A 15,923-nucleotide genomic window follows, 5' to 3' on the forward strand; every position below is an offset into this window, starting at 1 on the left:
ATAATGGGCCTCAATGTGCTTTGCAGGATTAGCGTCAAGATTTTTTACGCCAGTCCTGCAAAGCGCCAAACTAGCTTCAGAAATGTTGACGCTAGTTCCCTAACTACCACCATGGTGCACCGTATATTAAATACGGTGCACACATGATAGCGTTAAGGGGCGCTAAGGGGCGCAAGAATAGTGGCGCTGTAGTGGATACAGCGCCACTTTTCTTAAATCAGGCCCATTATGCCTGGCGCAGACATTATGTGGCGCAAGGGGTTACAAAGTGGCACAATGGATGCATTGCGCCACTTTGTAAATCTGGTGCTTCGATTTTGGCCTGATTGGGCTACATTAGCGTAAAAAAAAATACGCTAATGTGGCGCAATCAGGCGCTAGGCCCTCTTAAAGCAGGGCCCAGGTGCACAGGGGCAGAGCTGCGGAATGAATTGAACCTTCAACATCTCAGCAGACGGGCATGTGGAGTGAGATTACCAGCATAGCCCGATGTGTCTGCAGCAATGACTGTGAGCTTCAGTGTGTATGTGTGAGTACGCGTGGTGTGTGCGACTGCCCATGTATTCTAATGCATGCGTGTGGAAAGGAGCTACCCGTGTCCGGATCATTACCTGCCTGTGGTGTCTTAGAAGTGTGCACTGGCAGAGGGCGCGGGGACGCCCTGTGCACGCGCCGCCGCGCGCACGTCTCCACCCGTAAGTTTCACTTTCGAGAGCCTTTGCCGGGAAATGAAAACTTAGGGAGGAGGAGGAGGCTGTCACTGGGTCCCCTCCTCCCCGTGCACAGACTGGTTACCACCGCATCCCTGCACGCATTGGAGGCCAGAGGCGGCCGGAGCGGAGCTGGTGCAGGAGCGGGCAGCAGAGGCAGCAGCAACTCGGTAAGTGTCACGGCTGATGCGTGAGGGTATCACTCGACTGCCTGCGAATCCTTTAAACTCCATATGTTGGGCGTCACATATGCAATGTTACATTTTTTATGCTAAGCTGTCACGTATAGAGCAGTGTATCCATAGAAATGTGCGTCCCTGATGCCACAATGTCATATATGGAACTGACTATTCCAGATGTTAGTCAGGCTCACAGAACTGTGCATCACTGAAGTCAGAGTACACACGTACAGCTTCGTGTTCCCGATATCCAGCTGACATATAGAATTGTGCATTAATGATGCCACAGAGACACACGTCAAACTTTGTATTTCTGACGTCAGGCTGACGTATAGAAATGTGCGCTGCTGGTGTCAGCCTGGCACACAGGACTGTACATTACTAATATCAAAGTGGCGCACGAGAACGCTGTATTCTAAACGTGACTGACGTCTACAACTGTTCGCTTCTTATGTCAGCCTGGCACATGGAACTGTCAATTTCTGATGTCAGAGCCACACACGTACAGCTCTGGATTGCTGACGTCAGAATGACAGATACAGCTGCGCGCTGCCCATGTCACACTGTTGTCAGCCTGGCACATAGAACTGTACGTAAGACTTTGTATCCCTGACGCCAGACTGACATATAGACCTTTGCTCCGCTGACGTCAGGCTGTTATATACACAATTGTATTCCTGATGCCAGTCTGTCACTTATAGAACAGTGCATGCCCGAGGTCGGAATGGCATATGTAGAACAGATGTCAGACTTTCACATAAGGAACTGTGCACTGCCGATGTCTGACTGGCACGCAGAACCGTGCGTTCGTGATGCCAATCTCTCTCCTTTAGAACTGTGCATCCCTGACGTCAGAGTGTCGCATATAGAACCCTCTATCCGTCCCTGACGTCAGACACACTCTTGACCTAAGAACTGTGCAATCCTAGTGTTAGCCGGTCACATTTAGGGCTCTGCCTTCCGATAGTAGGCTGTCGACTATAGAACAGTGAGTGTATACAGCATTACTTATATCCGCTTCTCTCCTATAGAACTTCTTAAAGTTAGACTGTCGCTTTCAGAACTGTGCATTCCCAGTGTAACACCGTCACATATAGAAAGGTGCATTTAGACTGTCACATATAGGGCTGAATATTCCTATCGTAAAACTTTAACTATATGAACATATTATTTTTCCGAGTAGAATGTCACATATAGAAACATGTACTGTGTTCGTGGCAGTAGTTGTCACGTGGACTAGTCACCCCCATCAGTAGCTATATGTTGCAGACTTTCATATAGGAGGACTGTGTTTCTTTTTAGACCAACCTGTCCCGGATAGATCTGTAGATTCCTGAAGTTAGGTTGTAAAACAGATCATGTTTCAGCAAATTACACCTTCACCGATAGAGCTGCACATGCTAGCCGCGGACGGGGCTCCCGGCGTGAGGTGCAGGAGCTGTGCATCCCTAATATTAGACTGCCCCAAGGAGCTGTGTGCGTCTCCGGTGCTAGCCTCTCACACATGGAGCTGTGCATCCTTAATATTAGACTCCCCTAAAGGAGCTGTGTAATCCGGAGTTTAATATGTGCGTCCCCGGTGCTTGCCGCTCACACATGGAGCTGTGCATCCCTAATATTAGACTGCCCCAAAGGAGCTGTGTAGTCCGGAGTCTAATATGTGCGCCCCCGGTGCAATCCTCTCACACATGGAGCTGTGCATCCCTAATATTAGACTGCCATCAAGGAGCTGTGTAGTCCGGAGTTTAATATGTGCGTCCCCGGTGCTAGCCTCTCAAACATGGAGCTGTGCATCCCTAATATTAGACTGCCATCAAGAAGCTGTGTAGTCCGGAGTTTAATATGTGCGTCCCCGGTGCTAGCCTCTCACACGTGGAGCAGTGCATCCCTAATATTAGACCGCCCCAAGGAGCTGTGTGCGTGCCTGGTGGTAGACTCTCACACGTGGAGCTGTGCATCCCTAATATTAGACTGCCATCAAGGAGCTGTGTGCGTGCCTGGTGCTAGCCTCTCACACGTGGAGCTGTGCATCCCTAATATTAGACCGCCCCAAGAAGCTGTGTGCGTCCCCGGTGCTAGCCTCTCACACGTGCATCTGTGCATCCCTAATGTGACTCTCACAGGTGCACTCTTGATGTTAGAGTTTCACACGGGTGAAAGGATGGGATAATGAAGGGATAGGTGTATAGCGCTTTGAGCAGGAGAACGGCTGGGAAAGTAAAGGGATGGATAGTGAAAGAACAGGTGAATGGATGGCAGGGTAGGGGGTGAGTGGATGGATGAGTGAGTGAATGGATAGGCGGATGAACAGGGGAAAGTGTGGCGGGGTAAAGGGATGAATGAGTGATTGGATAGGAGGATGGACAGGTGAAAGGATGGACTGGAGAGGAGAAAGAATGGCTGAGTAAAAGGGTGGATGGATAGTTTAAGGACAGGTGAAAGGATGGCAGAGTAAATGCATGGGTGGATGATGGATGAGTGAGTGAATGGATAGGTGGATGGACAGGCGGAAGGGATGGATGGATGCGTGGGTGAAAAGATGAGTCAATAGATGGCAGAGTGGCTGGATGGATGGATGGCAGAGTGGATGGATGGATGGATGGATGGATGGATAGCAGGGTGGATGGATGGCTGGATGGATAGCAGGTTGGATGGATGGCTGGGTGATAGAGAGAACGTATGGATGACAGAGGTAGTGAAATGATGTACGGCAGAGTGGATGAATGGGTGGCACAGTGGATGCATTGGTGGATGCATGGCAAAGTGGATGGATGATAGAGTGGATGGGTGGAAGGCAGAGTGGGTGGATGGATTGATGGATGACAGCAGAGCGGATGGATAGAGTGGAAGGTGGCAGACTAGATGGATGGATGACAGAGTGGACGGATGGTGGATGAATGGATGGAATGGGAAAAGACTGAATGATGGATGAAAGAATGAATGGATGACAGAATGTAAAATGAAACAGTGGATATCAGCAGGTGGACAGAAGGATGAAAGAATTAATGGACAGATACATGGATGGTCTCACACATAAGGCTGATCTTCGACTCACAGGTGGATCTGTACTTTTCTAATGGTAGTCTCTCTCAGGTGTAGCTGTGCATTCTAGATGTTAGATTCTCACAGATGGAGCTACAGTTTTCTAATGTTAGCCTCTCACAGATGGAGCTGTGCATTCCATATATTAGATTCACACTGGTGGAGCTGTGCATTCTTGATCACTTATGACGTTACATTCCCGATCTTAGACTCACAGAGGGAGATATGCATTTTTCGTGTTAACCCCTCACAGCTGGATCTGTCCATTTCAAATGCTAAATTATCACAAGTGGAGCTGTGCATTCCTGATGCTAGAGTCGCACAGATGAGGCTGCATATCCTTATACTCAAAGATGGAGTTATACATGTCTCATGTTAACCTCTTCCAGTTCTTAGACTCACAGGCAGAGCTGTGCATTTCTGAGGTCAGCCTCTCACAGAGGGAGCTGCGCACTCCTGTTCTTAGACTCACAGGCAGAGCTGTGCATTTCTGAGGTTAGCCTCTCGTAGATGGAGCTGCACATTCCTGTTCGTAGACTCACAGGCAGAGCTGTACATTTCAGAAGTTAGCCTCTCGCAGAGAGAGCTGCACCGTCTAACATTAGTCTCACATGTGGAGTTGTCCGTTTCTGATTTTAGACTTCTAAATGGAGCTGTATATTTCTGATGTTACCCTTTTACAGATGGAGCTGTGCGTTTTTAAATGTTAGCTTCTCACAGATGGAGCTGACCGACGCTGATATTTGACTCTCACGTAAGCAGCTGTACATTTCAGATGTTACAATCTCAGACGGAAGTGCACTTTTCTGTTGTTACCTTTTTACAGATGGAGCTGTACGTTTCTGATGTTAGCTTCTCACAGATGGAACTGTGCATCTCTGATATTTGACGCACACGTGAGAAGCTGTACATTTCTGTTGTTAGACTGAAGGGCGCCTTTCTGTTAGACTTTCACAGACGCACATGTGCATTTCACATGTTAGACATCGATGGTGCCCCTTCGTTGCGATAGACTTTCACAGACGGAGCTGCACACTTCAGATGCCAGACTCTCACACCTGAGTGCACGTTCACGGGGCCAGACTTTCACAGATGTCACTCTCACACCTGAGCTCACGTTCACGGGGCAGACTTTCACAGATGTCGGACTCTGACAGATGAGTGAACGTTCACGGGAGCAGACTTTCACAGACGGAGGCACATATTTCAGATGTGAGACTCTCACACGTGAGTGCACCTTCACTGTGACAGACTTTCTCAGACGGAGCTGCACACTTCAGATGTCAGACTCTCGCAGATGAGTGCACGTTCACGGGGACAGACTTTCACAGACGGAGCTGCACATTCTAGACGCCAACTCGCACACGTGAATGCACGTTTACGGGGCCAGACTTTCACAGATGTCAGACTGTCACAGATGAGTGCACGTTCACTCGGACAGACTTTCACAGATGTGTGTGTGACAGCGTATGTGACAGCGTGTGAGACAGTGTGTGACAGTGTGTGACCATGTGTGACCATGTGTGACAGTGTGTGACCGTGTGGTGACAGAGTGTGTGACAGAGTGTGTGACAGTGTGTGTGACAGCGTGTGAGACAGTGTGTGACAGTGTGTGTGACAGCGTGTGTGACACCGTGTGACAGTGTGTGACAGTGTGTGACCGTGTGTGTGACAGCGTGTGGGCCAGTGTGTGATAGAGTGTGTGTGAGACAGTTTTGTGCCAGTGTGACCGTGTGGTGACAGTGTTTGTGACAGTCTGGTGCCAGTGTGTGTGACAGTGCGTGTGACTGTGTGACGGCGCTCTCCAGCGCGCGCCCGAAGGCTTCTCGCTCTGGAAAGAGCAGAGCCCTAATTACACAATTTTTTAAGCTGTGGAATAAATCAACGGGAGTGATCGCGTGTCAGACGCTGCAGGTGCGCAATAGCGACTGGACCTGTTCACACGAGCGCGAGGAGCCCTCTGCTCTGCCCGGGACTGCCCCATCCATGCTCGCTATCATTCGTATTACTATTACCACTAGTATTATTGGTATTGCTATTGTTCATATTTGTATTAATATTGCTGCTACTCTTATTATCATGACAATTATTTGTATTTTTATTACTATTACAACCATTAATATTATTATTCATATTTTTATTACTTTCACTATTAACACTATTGTTATCATTACTATTATTTGTATTTATATTACTATTACAACCATTATTAATATTATTCGTAGTTTTATTACTTTTACCACTAGTCAGTCAGTCAAACAAACTTTATTCGGCTGCGGTGCAACCATAAAAGAATAAATAAATACATAAAACGTCTTGCATATTACTACTGTAATTCGAAAACCGTCGTAGTCATAAGTGTACAATTTACATAAAAACATTTAAAGCATGCGTAAAAATAAACCTTCCTAACGTGCTTTGTGCGTCCCACGGCAACGCTGCAGTTCATACTTCGAGGGTACTTAAATACCAGTGAAGGAACAGAGACTTCATCGGGGTACACGGAACTCCTTGAAGGTGCAGCTGCCCCCAAAGAGCTCGCATAAAACACACTTCAGCATCCCTTAGCTGTTTAAGACAAGTAGTGACTGCGTGCAAAGGGTCATCACCATGGGTTTGATTAAAGGGATTACACATTTTTTTGAATTTTTCTGTTAAAAGCATGCTCTGTTTAGAAAAGTGACCACAAGGGCACGCAAGTGGATCTAAAATATTCTGAAAACCTAGTGGGAAACATAATAAATATTTTATGGTATCAGCCTGAAAACGAACCATTAAACAGCATTCCCACCTCCATCTCTTGCAACCTAAGTAGTTACTGAGGGTATTTAAAGGACTTATAGTTACTCAGGGTATTTACAGGATTCAGGTAGTTACTGAGGGTACTTACAGGATTCACATAGTTACTCAGGGTATTTATAGTATTCAGGTAGTTACTAGGGTATTTACAGTATGCACATAGTTACTCAGGGTATTTACAGGATTCAGGTAGTTACTGAGGGTATTTACAGGATTCGCATAGTTACTCAGGACATTTACAGGATTCAGGTAGTTACTGAGGGTATTTAGAGGACTCACATAGTTACTCAGGGTATTTACAGGTTTCAGGTAGTTATTGAGGGTATTTACAGTATTCACATAGTTACTCAGGGTATTTACAGGATTCAGGAGTTACTGAGGGTATTTACAGGATTCACATATTTACTCAGGGTATTTACAGTATTCAGGTAGTTTCTGAGGGTATTTACAGTATGCACATAGTTACTCAGGGTATTTACAGGATTCACATAGTTACTCAGGGTATTTACAGGATTCAGGTAGTTACTGAAGGTATTTACAGGACTCACATAGTTACTCAGGGTATTGACAGGATTCAGGTAGTTACTCAGGGTATTTACAGGACTCACATAGTTACTCAGGGTATGTACAGGATTCAGGTAGTGATTGAGGGTATTTACAGGACTCACATAGTTACTCAGGGTATTTACAGGAGTCAGGTAGTTACTCAGGGTATTTACAGGATTCCGGTAGTTACTGAGGGTATTTTCAGGATTCACATAGTTACTCAGGGTATTTACAGGATTCAGGTAGTTACTGAGGGTATTCACAGGATTCACATAGTTACTCAGGGTATTTACAGGATTCATGTAGTTACTGAGGGTATTCGCAGGACTCACGAACAAGCCGCTTGTAATAGATGCTTTTGAAGTTTCTATGCTTGGCCTTTTTTCTAGGACACAAGTTAGCAATAGATTTTGAGCTTCCCTCCCGCCCATAGCAACACGTTTCGACATTAGTAAGTGCCTGTGGTAAGCCGATAACATCGGAAGATAGTATTACAAATGGCAGCCACGGAATACTTAGGGCTTTGTCACATGCTAGGCGGTCTGTATTATATTTCTCGTTAGGAACGCCTCATCGTTTTTCCAAAGCCATAGCAGAGGGGTGTGTGTGGGGGGTGGATGCAGTCGCCTCAGTAACTCAGCCCTAACTCGTCATGACAAATAAAGTGTGGAGTGGAAGGGGGACATGTTGAAGCTTGCAGCAAGCGATTTTCCTCCACCTGTATGGCTGAGGGATCTCTGATGCCCCAAACTCCCGCCCACATGCAGCAACCAGAGCACATTGAGAGGAAGAGATTTGCAACATGGGAGCAAATGTTCAACCCTACCCCCGGGTGGAGATGGCAAACTAAAACGTGAGCCAACAGCCCTCTCTAGTAATCCTTCGATGAGCTATATTAGGTGACCAAGCACCAGTGGAACTAAAAATCACCCACAGATGAGAAAAAGTATTAGCACTGAGTAAGTGGCTTGTTCCCGCCAACATGCTTGGAAAGGGAATACTCTTTCGCCCAGTGGCCATAACAAAAAATTTGGAAAAGTTGGTTAACAAATCAAGGGTGCCCATAAATTCCACAAATGAACGGACCAACAACCGCAGGGCTCCAGGCGTGCGGGCAATAAAACTGCATCACCTGCAGATAACAAGACAGAGTGGGGAGCCACAAACCATGGGAATATCCTGTACACATGATGTTACATGTGTCCCAAGTTTATGAATGTACAGGATGAACAGCATGGGCACAAGTACACAACCCTGTCTCACCCCACGCTCAGTTTGAATTTCCCTAGAGAGTTTCCCGTTGTGGCCAAACCTCACTCTAGCCCTGGTGTTAACATGCATGGATGCCAGTAGGTGCACAAATGGCTCCTCCATCTCCAGTAATAATTGCCATAGCCTTGCTCGATTCACACACTCAGGCGCCATAGTAAGATCCATAAATGCTAAGTATATTGGGGTTTGCTTTACCACCGTATATTTGCCTAATAACAAGCTGATGTTCAGACACTGCTCCTGTGCTCCCATGTGTTTACGAAAGCCACATTGACATGCTTTAAAATGTTATTATACTCCGCCCACTCTATAATCCTGTTACATAAAACCCTCCCAAGGATTTTAGCTGGAATATCTATGAGAGAAATTGGCCGATAACAAGTGGGTGAGGATCAAACTCGTTTTCTAAAGATCAGTACAACGGTTGATAATGCCCAAGAATCTGGCAGGGATGCACGTTTTAAGTTGTTGTAAACACTGGTCAGCAGGGGCGCCAATATATCAATATTACTTTTTATCATGTCAATGGGTATGCCGCCCCGGCCAGGAGCCCTTCCCCCTGCACTCTCCTGCATTGCAGCAGAGACTTCCTCCAGGGACACAGTCACAGTGGAGTTAAGGGCAGCTATTCTACCAGCCTGGTTCCCTGCGGAGTAGATGTGTCAAGAATGTGCCTTCCATGCCTCACTGCTTACGTGACAACTAATTGGCATCCCCTTTCTATTGGCCTACCTCAAAGCTGAGACGGAGTTCCAGAACGACTTCCTATTCTTTGTGATTGCTGAGTACGCCAGTTATTCCACTGCAGACAGCTCACCTCCTCCCATCGCCTCTTTGTTAGTCTTATACCTTTCCTGCAAGCTAGTCACCATTGTTGGATCCCTTGGACGAGCGGTTCTAACCTTGCGTGGAGCTCAGGTAGCTGCCGAACACCCATGGTCAAACCATCTGGGGGCTAATTGGGCGGGATGTGTCAGCTTAATTTGTTTAGAGAGGTGATTTTTAATGTTTGAACATAGAGTCTCAAATAAGCAAACTACACTCCCTTTCCCATTAATACCATCATCAGATAAACTACAAACAATATGGCAACAATGATTTGGATTAGCTGCACATTTTTGAAAGTCTTTGACTATCAATACATGGTGGTCAAACACTATACCACATCTGTTGCCACCATGTGTAAGCTGGAATAAAAAAAAAACAGTTAGTATTCACAATAAGAAATAATAGTGGAGCACCCAAAATCTCTATAAGTAATTCATATAATAGTCAATGAGACCATCTGGAAAGAGGGATTAGATCAAAGTATAAACAGAAAAAACGGCATACACAATTCGAAAAAGAACCAATTGGGTGTTGATGTTCTCTAAATCGTTGACAACTTTAATAATAAATTAACTGTACATTAAAAATACAGTGTTTGGATTGTCCTATCCATGATAACATAAAAACACATAAAAAGCAATCCAAAAATGTAAATTCTTTCAATACTGCAAAAAAAATTAATATCCGTTACAATGGAAATACACTTATTAGTTAAGCCCAAGAGTTCATTCTCTGTAAATCTTCAACAATTTAAGGCAAACTTCAGCCCATGCAATGTTATAGCCGAGAGTCCGTTTGACAGTTGGGCCCTGATCTTCAATCTTTGTGAGTCTTCAACCACTCGAAGTGAGTTTCAGCCCATACATTGTTTTTGCCGACATGTGTTTTGTCCCGTTCTGGGACTTAATCAAGGCTGACAAAATATTAATATCAAACGAGAAGCACACGTCAAGTTGGCTCAGAAATACTTCCAATACCCGATTAGTATTTGATAGACTGCCACCTATTCAAATTACCTCTTGATCCAATGTCCCGTGGTATTCTTTTGTGCAAAATCACAGTGTCAAAGATATGTGACAGTGATTTCCATAGAGAAAAATACAGTCCAACACCCAATGATTTAAAAAACAATTATACAAACAAGGAAACCCATAGTGATCCCTTAGTGTATAGTACATGATTTGCTAGTTTTAGTTTTTAAAGATGGAAAGTCGAAAGCAAAAAGTACCTATAAAGTCCCATATAGGACAGCACATACTTTGCATGTGGATTGGTTAGCGGATCTTTTAAAGTCAGTTTTTTGCATTGACTAAGGTTTGACTATACATGTAGCACGCCGCCGCCGCTGCCGATGAGGGTCAGACAAGTCGTTAGCGAGAGGTAAGAGTAAAATGAATAATCATGTGAAGGTATTGCTTTGAAGTGATGTTCTTTTTCTTGTGTGATATTCTCTTATTTAATTAGCTAACGTAACTATGTTATCAAAACAAATCAAGATTTATTTGCTGTTGTGGTTACTACTAGCGAGCGAGTAGATTTATATTCTGAATTCTCTAATTGATAGTAATAATTGAGGCCAATGGCACACTTTGAAGCATTACGTGTATATGGATTAGTAGGTTTTTAAAGTTCTTTGTTCCCATCGACTTGGGTCTTGATTAGATACACAGTACGCTGTTGATGTTGTCTTTGAAGAATTAACAGTTGGATACAATAACAACTAAAAGGATAATGGAAATGTACAGTTACGAAGCAGAGTTACCTTTTTTGAATAGCTTCTGAAAATGGATTAGTCTACATAATCAATGAGATAGATACAAGGAATTGCTGCAAATTATTGCAACTTGGAAACTTTGATCAGGGAGAGAATAGTGGACATCGATGTGCCAAAGTAGGTTATTGAGAAGTGAGAAATAAACAACTAGGTTGGTATAAGTGTCACAAGTTGATACAAAGTTATCACAAAATAATGCGAGACACTTTACATAATGTTAGACATTATTTTACAGAGTTGGATTCCGTAAAATTGGAAATTTGGAGTTCTTTAGGAATCAAACGCAAGGTACATTTAGAAGCTTCACCATATGGGACTTTATGGGTACTTTTTGCTTCTGACTTTCCATATTTAGATACTAATGCTATCAAAGCATGTTCTATACACCAAGGGATCACTATGGGTTTCCTTGATTGTATAGTTGTTTTGTTAAATCATTGGATGTTGGACTGTATCTTTCTCTATGGAAATCACTGTCACATATCTTTGACACTGTGATTTTGCACAAAAGAATATCACGGGACATTGGATCAAGAGGTAATTTGAATAGTTGGCAGTCTATCAAATACTAATCGGGTATTGGAAGTATTTCTGAGAATACTGACATGTGCAATATATGATAGAATATTTTCTTCTCGTTTGATATTAATATTTTGTCAGCCTTGATAAAGTCCCAGAACGGGACAAAACACGTGTTGAGTGGTTGAAGACTCACAAAGATTGAAGATCAGGGCCCAACTGTCAAACAGACTCTCGGCTATAACATTGCATGGGCTGAAGTTTACCTTAAATGGTTGAAGATTTACAAAGAATGAACTCTTGGGTTGGGCTTAACTAATAAGTGGATTTACATAGTAACGGACATTAATTCTTTTTGCAGTATCGAAAGAATTTACATTTTGGGATTGCTTTTTATGTGTTTTTATGTTATCATAGATAGGACAATCCAAACACTGTATTTTGAATGTACAGTTAATTTATTATTAAAGTTGTCAATGATTAAGAGAACATCAACACCCAATTGGTTCTTTTTCTAATTGTGTATGCCGTATTTTCTATTTATACTTTGATCAAATTCCTCTTTCCAGATGGTCTCATTGGCTATTATATGAATGATTTATAGAGATTTTGGGTGCTCCACTATTATTTCTTATTTTGACCATCATCAGATAGACAGCCCAAAATTGTTGCTAAATTACTCTGGATTATTTTGGGCAAATCTTGTGTGAGGTTCGAGAGTTTCCAACAAACTCTCAGACTTTCCGTAGAAGCCTGCAGGTTACTAAGTTCAGGTTGAGTTTTGGGTTCCGCTCTCGGAGTCATGATCAAATCAATTTCTATAGGATTATGATCACCATATTCCATAGAGACAATAGACCCTGACAACAGCCTATCACATTGGTTAGCAGACAGAAAGATAGATGAGCAATTTCTGCCCCTGAAAGTTGGCAAGCCAATATCACCCACTCCCGCAACATCCAATATGTTGTGTAGATCCAGGGATGCTAGAAAGACCTCCAGCTCCTTGCCCCTCTGATCAGACTCCCCTCCCGTCCGTAGCTGGCTACTTCAAGTGGTGCTCAATATTTTTGCATTAAAATCCCCTGCTAAACGCAGCTAATCTGACCACCACTTGCCCGTTTCTGTCCAAATAATTAAATCAATAAAGCTGAACAATTCGGGGAACCTAGGATTTGGACTATTTAAAAAATCAATATTGTAAAAATTAACAAAATACATCATAAGATCCCGCGTGTAGCATCGCCTGGTACTTACATCCTGTGGTGTCTATGGTTTCAGCGTGGTCTCCTAAAGAAAGATTTACCCAAATGGTTAGGCCCCCTGAGACGCGACCTGAGCAGAATGGGATAGCCGGTGTATGAACACATAAATACCCATCAAACATGATAGAGGTGACGGCCCAAGTCTCCTGAAACATAATGACATCATACCCACGTACCAAGGATTGCCAGTCTGAGAGGAGCATTTTAAATTGCAATCCTGTGATGCTCCGGCTCAAAACTTTCCATGTGTGTCCCTCATCCTTAGTTATAGGTCCGGGTAAATTACTGGGCTGGGGGGCTAACAAAGTCATAGATTGTACAGATGAAGTCTCAGATGCCCTTTGTGCATACAATAATGGTATTAGTATTATTTTTATTATTATTACTACTATTACTACTACTAATATTATTCCTGTTATTGTTCCTATTATTATGCTACTGTGGTTGCATACCCTTTTTATAATAATATAACAAACAATACCATGGTAGAAGTTACCTTTGATATCATTATCACTGTTGTTATTATTTTTATTAATACTGCTCATAGTACTCTTGTTGGTGGTGGTATTATGAGTAGTATTAGGAATAATAATGATAATAACAATTACATATTTCTTCCTGACTGGATTTGCCTCAGAAGTCAGGCCAGTTCTATAAATATGCAGAATAATTCACATTAAATAAAGAAATTGCAACAATAAAAGTAGGAAAAATACAAAAATGCCACCACCTAAACATGACACGCATGTGCTTGCACTAAAACATAAGTGGCTTATTGGAGTGTAACTCTGCGTGGTATATATATAGTATAAGTAATATTCACCATTAAAGGACTAATGGATTTAATATAATTTTTTAACATTAAATATTTCATCTCCACTACCTTCATCAGAACCTTAATGATTAATAGACGTCTGCGTCTGACATAACTTATTCCAATTAAACGAGCAGACCTACACCCCTTATCGTTGTCTTGTCACCAAACCCACTGACGCCTCCAATATTCAGCATACCATTTCCACAGACAAAAATATTTAATGTCCGTCTTACTATTCAATCAAACTTATAAAATTACGGATGCCCCTGACACTTTGAAATACTGAGCGAGCATCAAGGGGCAGCTTTACTGACATTTTCACAGCGGAGCGCAGCACCCACAGAACCCTGTCTTTGAAGATAGGGCGCTTTTCTTCCTCTCCACCTGCGCTGCCACACTTTATGCACCAACCCACACACCCTGGCACCAGAGGGCAAGGGTGCGTCCGTTCTGCCAAGCATAGGTTTTGTGCTAGACAGCGACCTTTCTATTGTATAAACTATGCTTTAATACCTTTCCCACTTTAGTTGTGGATTGTACAGTGCAGCACACATGCAAAGTTGGAAAAATGTGAAGAGGGGCTGCTTGGAAACACCCACATATCACCTGTGGTACGCCCCCTAGACGCAAAGTTGATCAAAGCAGTGCGGAATGCTACTTTGCCTTACTTTAGGCAACTTTCCAAAGCAATTCGTGATTTGTGTGGAAAGTCAATCCCACCACAACGCTTTGCGTCAGGTTTGTTACAAAGTAACGCAAGCCCAGCGCAAAGTGTTAGTAAATCTGGGCCCAAGTTTCATTTGAAATTAAGGTGTTCTCATCAGAACCTTTAATTTCAATTGTGCCATCCTTATAGATGTTAAATTGCCACTCCTGGTGGGGCTAAGTGTCAGTCTTAACCCTGGCCCTGAGGAAACGATGGCAAGCAGCTCCACGTTAAGGGACCACCACAGCAGGATACTGAAAAGTACGAGCTGAAGCAGATGTTCATGTCCTGAAGGAGCCTCTGGCTTATAGGCTCAGTCTTTGAGATTTGGGCAGCAGGTGATTAGACTGAATTTGCAATACAGGACTCTTTTTTAAGATTGTCATAATTAGGAAGTATCAATGTCATGCCTTCTGAGCTATGCATCCTGGTTGTTGCATTCTGCATCCAAATTGCCTGGGTATCTTGTAACCTGTCTGCCTCTCTTTGTACACATATTTCAGAAGATCTTGAAAATGTAACCCTGAAGGTCTTCTATATCATACCCCACTCCCCCATGAAGGTCCAGGTACTTGCAGAGTCCAGATTTCATTTGTACCTCATTTGCTGGGCTTCCGGTAAAGTGATTAATGTTGGGTGACCCTGCAGGATCTAGCGTATAGGGAGTTTGTTCAGATGTCCCTGGCCCAGAAAACCTAAAGGGAAGGGTTGAGTGCACTGCAGTTGTCAAAAATGAGAAGGTGGGTCCTGAAATACATGAACAATCATTCACTGGACAATCCTTCCAAATGCCTCGCAAGCTCAAGAGCATGGGACTGCAGGAAGGCTTAATGGGGCTTTTTGTGGTCCAGAATCACTTTATAATATTTTTTTCCTTCCTGCTTTTAAACCTTCGTTCTTTATGCGTTCTTTATGAAACACACAAGGAATGCCAGATTTTCTCTCTGATTTATTGGTGAGTAAGATGGAAGTTCGTGCGAAGCACTGGTTAGGTCGATTCTCTGGAAACTGGGAGGATCAGGGCATCCTAGCAGGACTGTACTGCAAATCAGTCCTGAAAATGCTTTCAATGCTAGAGGGATTGTGGAGCATCCTCCCAAATACTTTTTTTTAATTGGCAACCAACAGTACAGTTTTCCACACAAACTAGCTAAAAATAAAGAACTCTACAGGCGGTTCTGAGGGGGCACTCATGAAATATTCCAGTTTCATGGTATGCTAAAAATATCTGATGTGCTCCAGGGGTTCATCACTTTACAACTTTTAATTCAGCTGCTGATCTTTTAAGATGGCTGGACATAAAAGGCAGACTGTATTAGATGGTAGCACAAAACTATCCACCAGAATTAATGACCATTGCTGGGTTTTACTCCCAAATGTGGCTCCTCTCGTTTTAGTGAATTCATCTTTGCCTCCTTGGAAGATAACCCAAAATATTGCAGATATTCCACCACCACCTTTGCAGT

The 15,923-nt window shown here is 43.4% G+C and overlaps 1 protein-coding gene across 1 annotated transcript in view; it reads left to right on the top strand.

The window, feature by feature from the left end:
* The first annotated feature begins 756 nt into the window (after nucleotides 1–756).
* The window catches only part of USP18 (ubiquitin specific peptidase 18), a 137,360-nt gene continuing 122,193 nt past the window's right edge, over nucleotides 757–15,923 (top strand). Inside the window, exon 1 of the mRNA XM_069228030.1 lies at nucleotides 757–880. The gene's annotated coding sequence lies outside the window, so the exon portion shown is untranslated. The remainder of the gene's footprint in view (nucleotides 881–15,923) is intronic.

The sequence above is a fragment of the Pleurodeles waltl genome, chromosome 4_1, assembly GCF_031143425.1.
Source record: "Pleurodeles waltl isolate 20211129_DDA chromosome 4_1, aPleWal1.hap1.20221129, whole genome shotgun sequence".
Taxonomy (NCBI): domain Eukaryota; kingdom Metazoa; phylum Chordata; class Amphibia; order Caudata; family Salamandridae; genus Pleurodeles; species Pleurodeles waltl.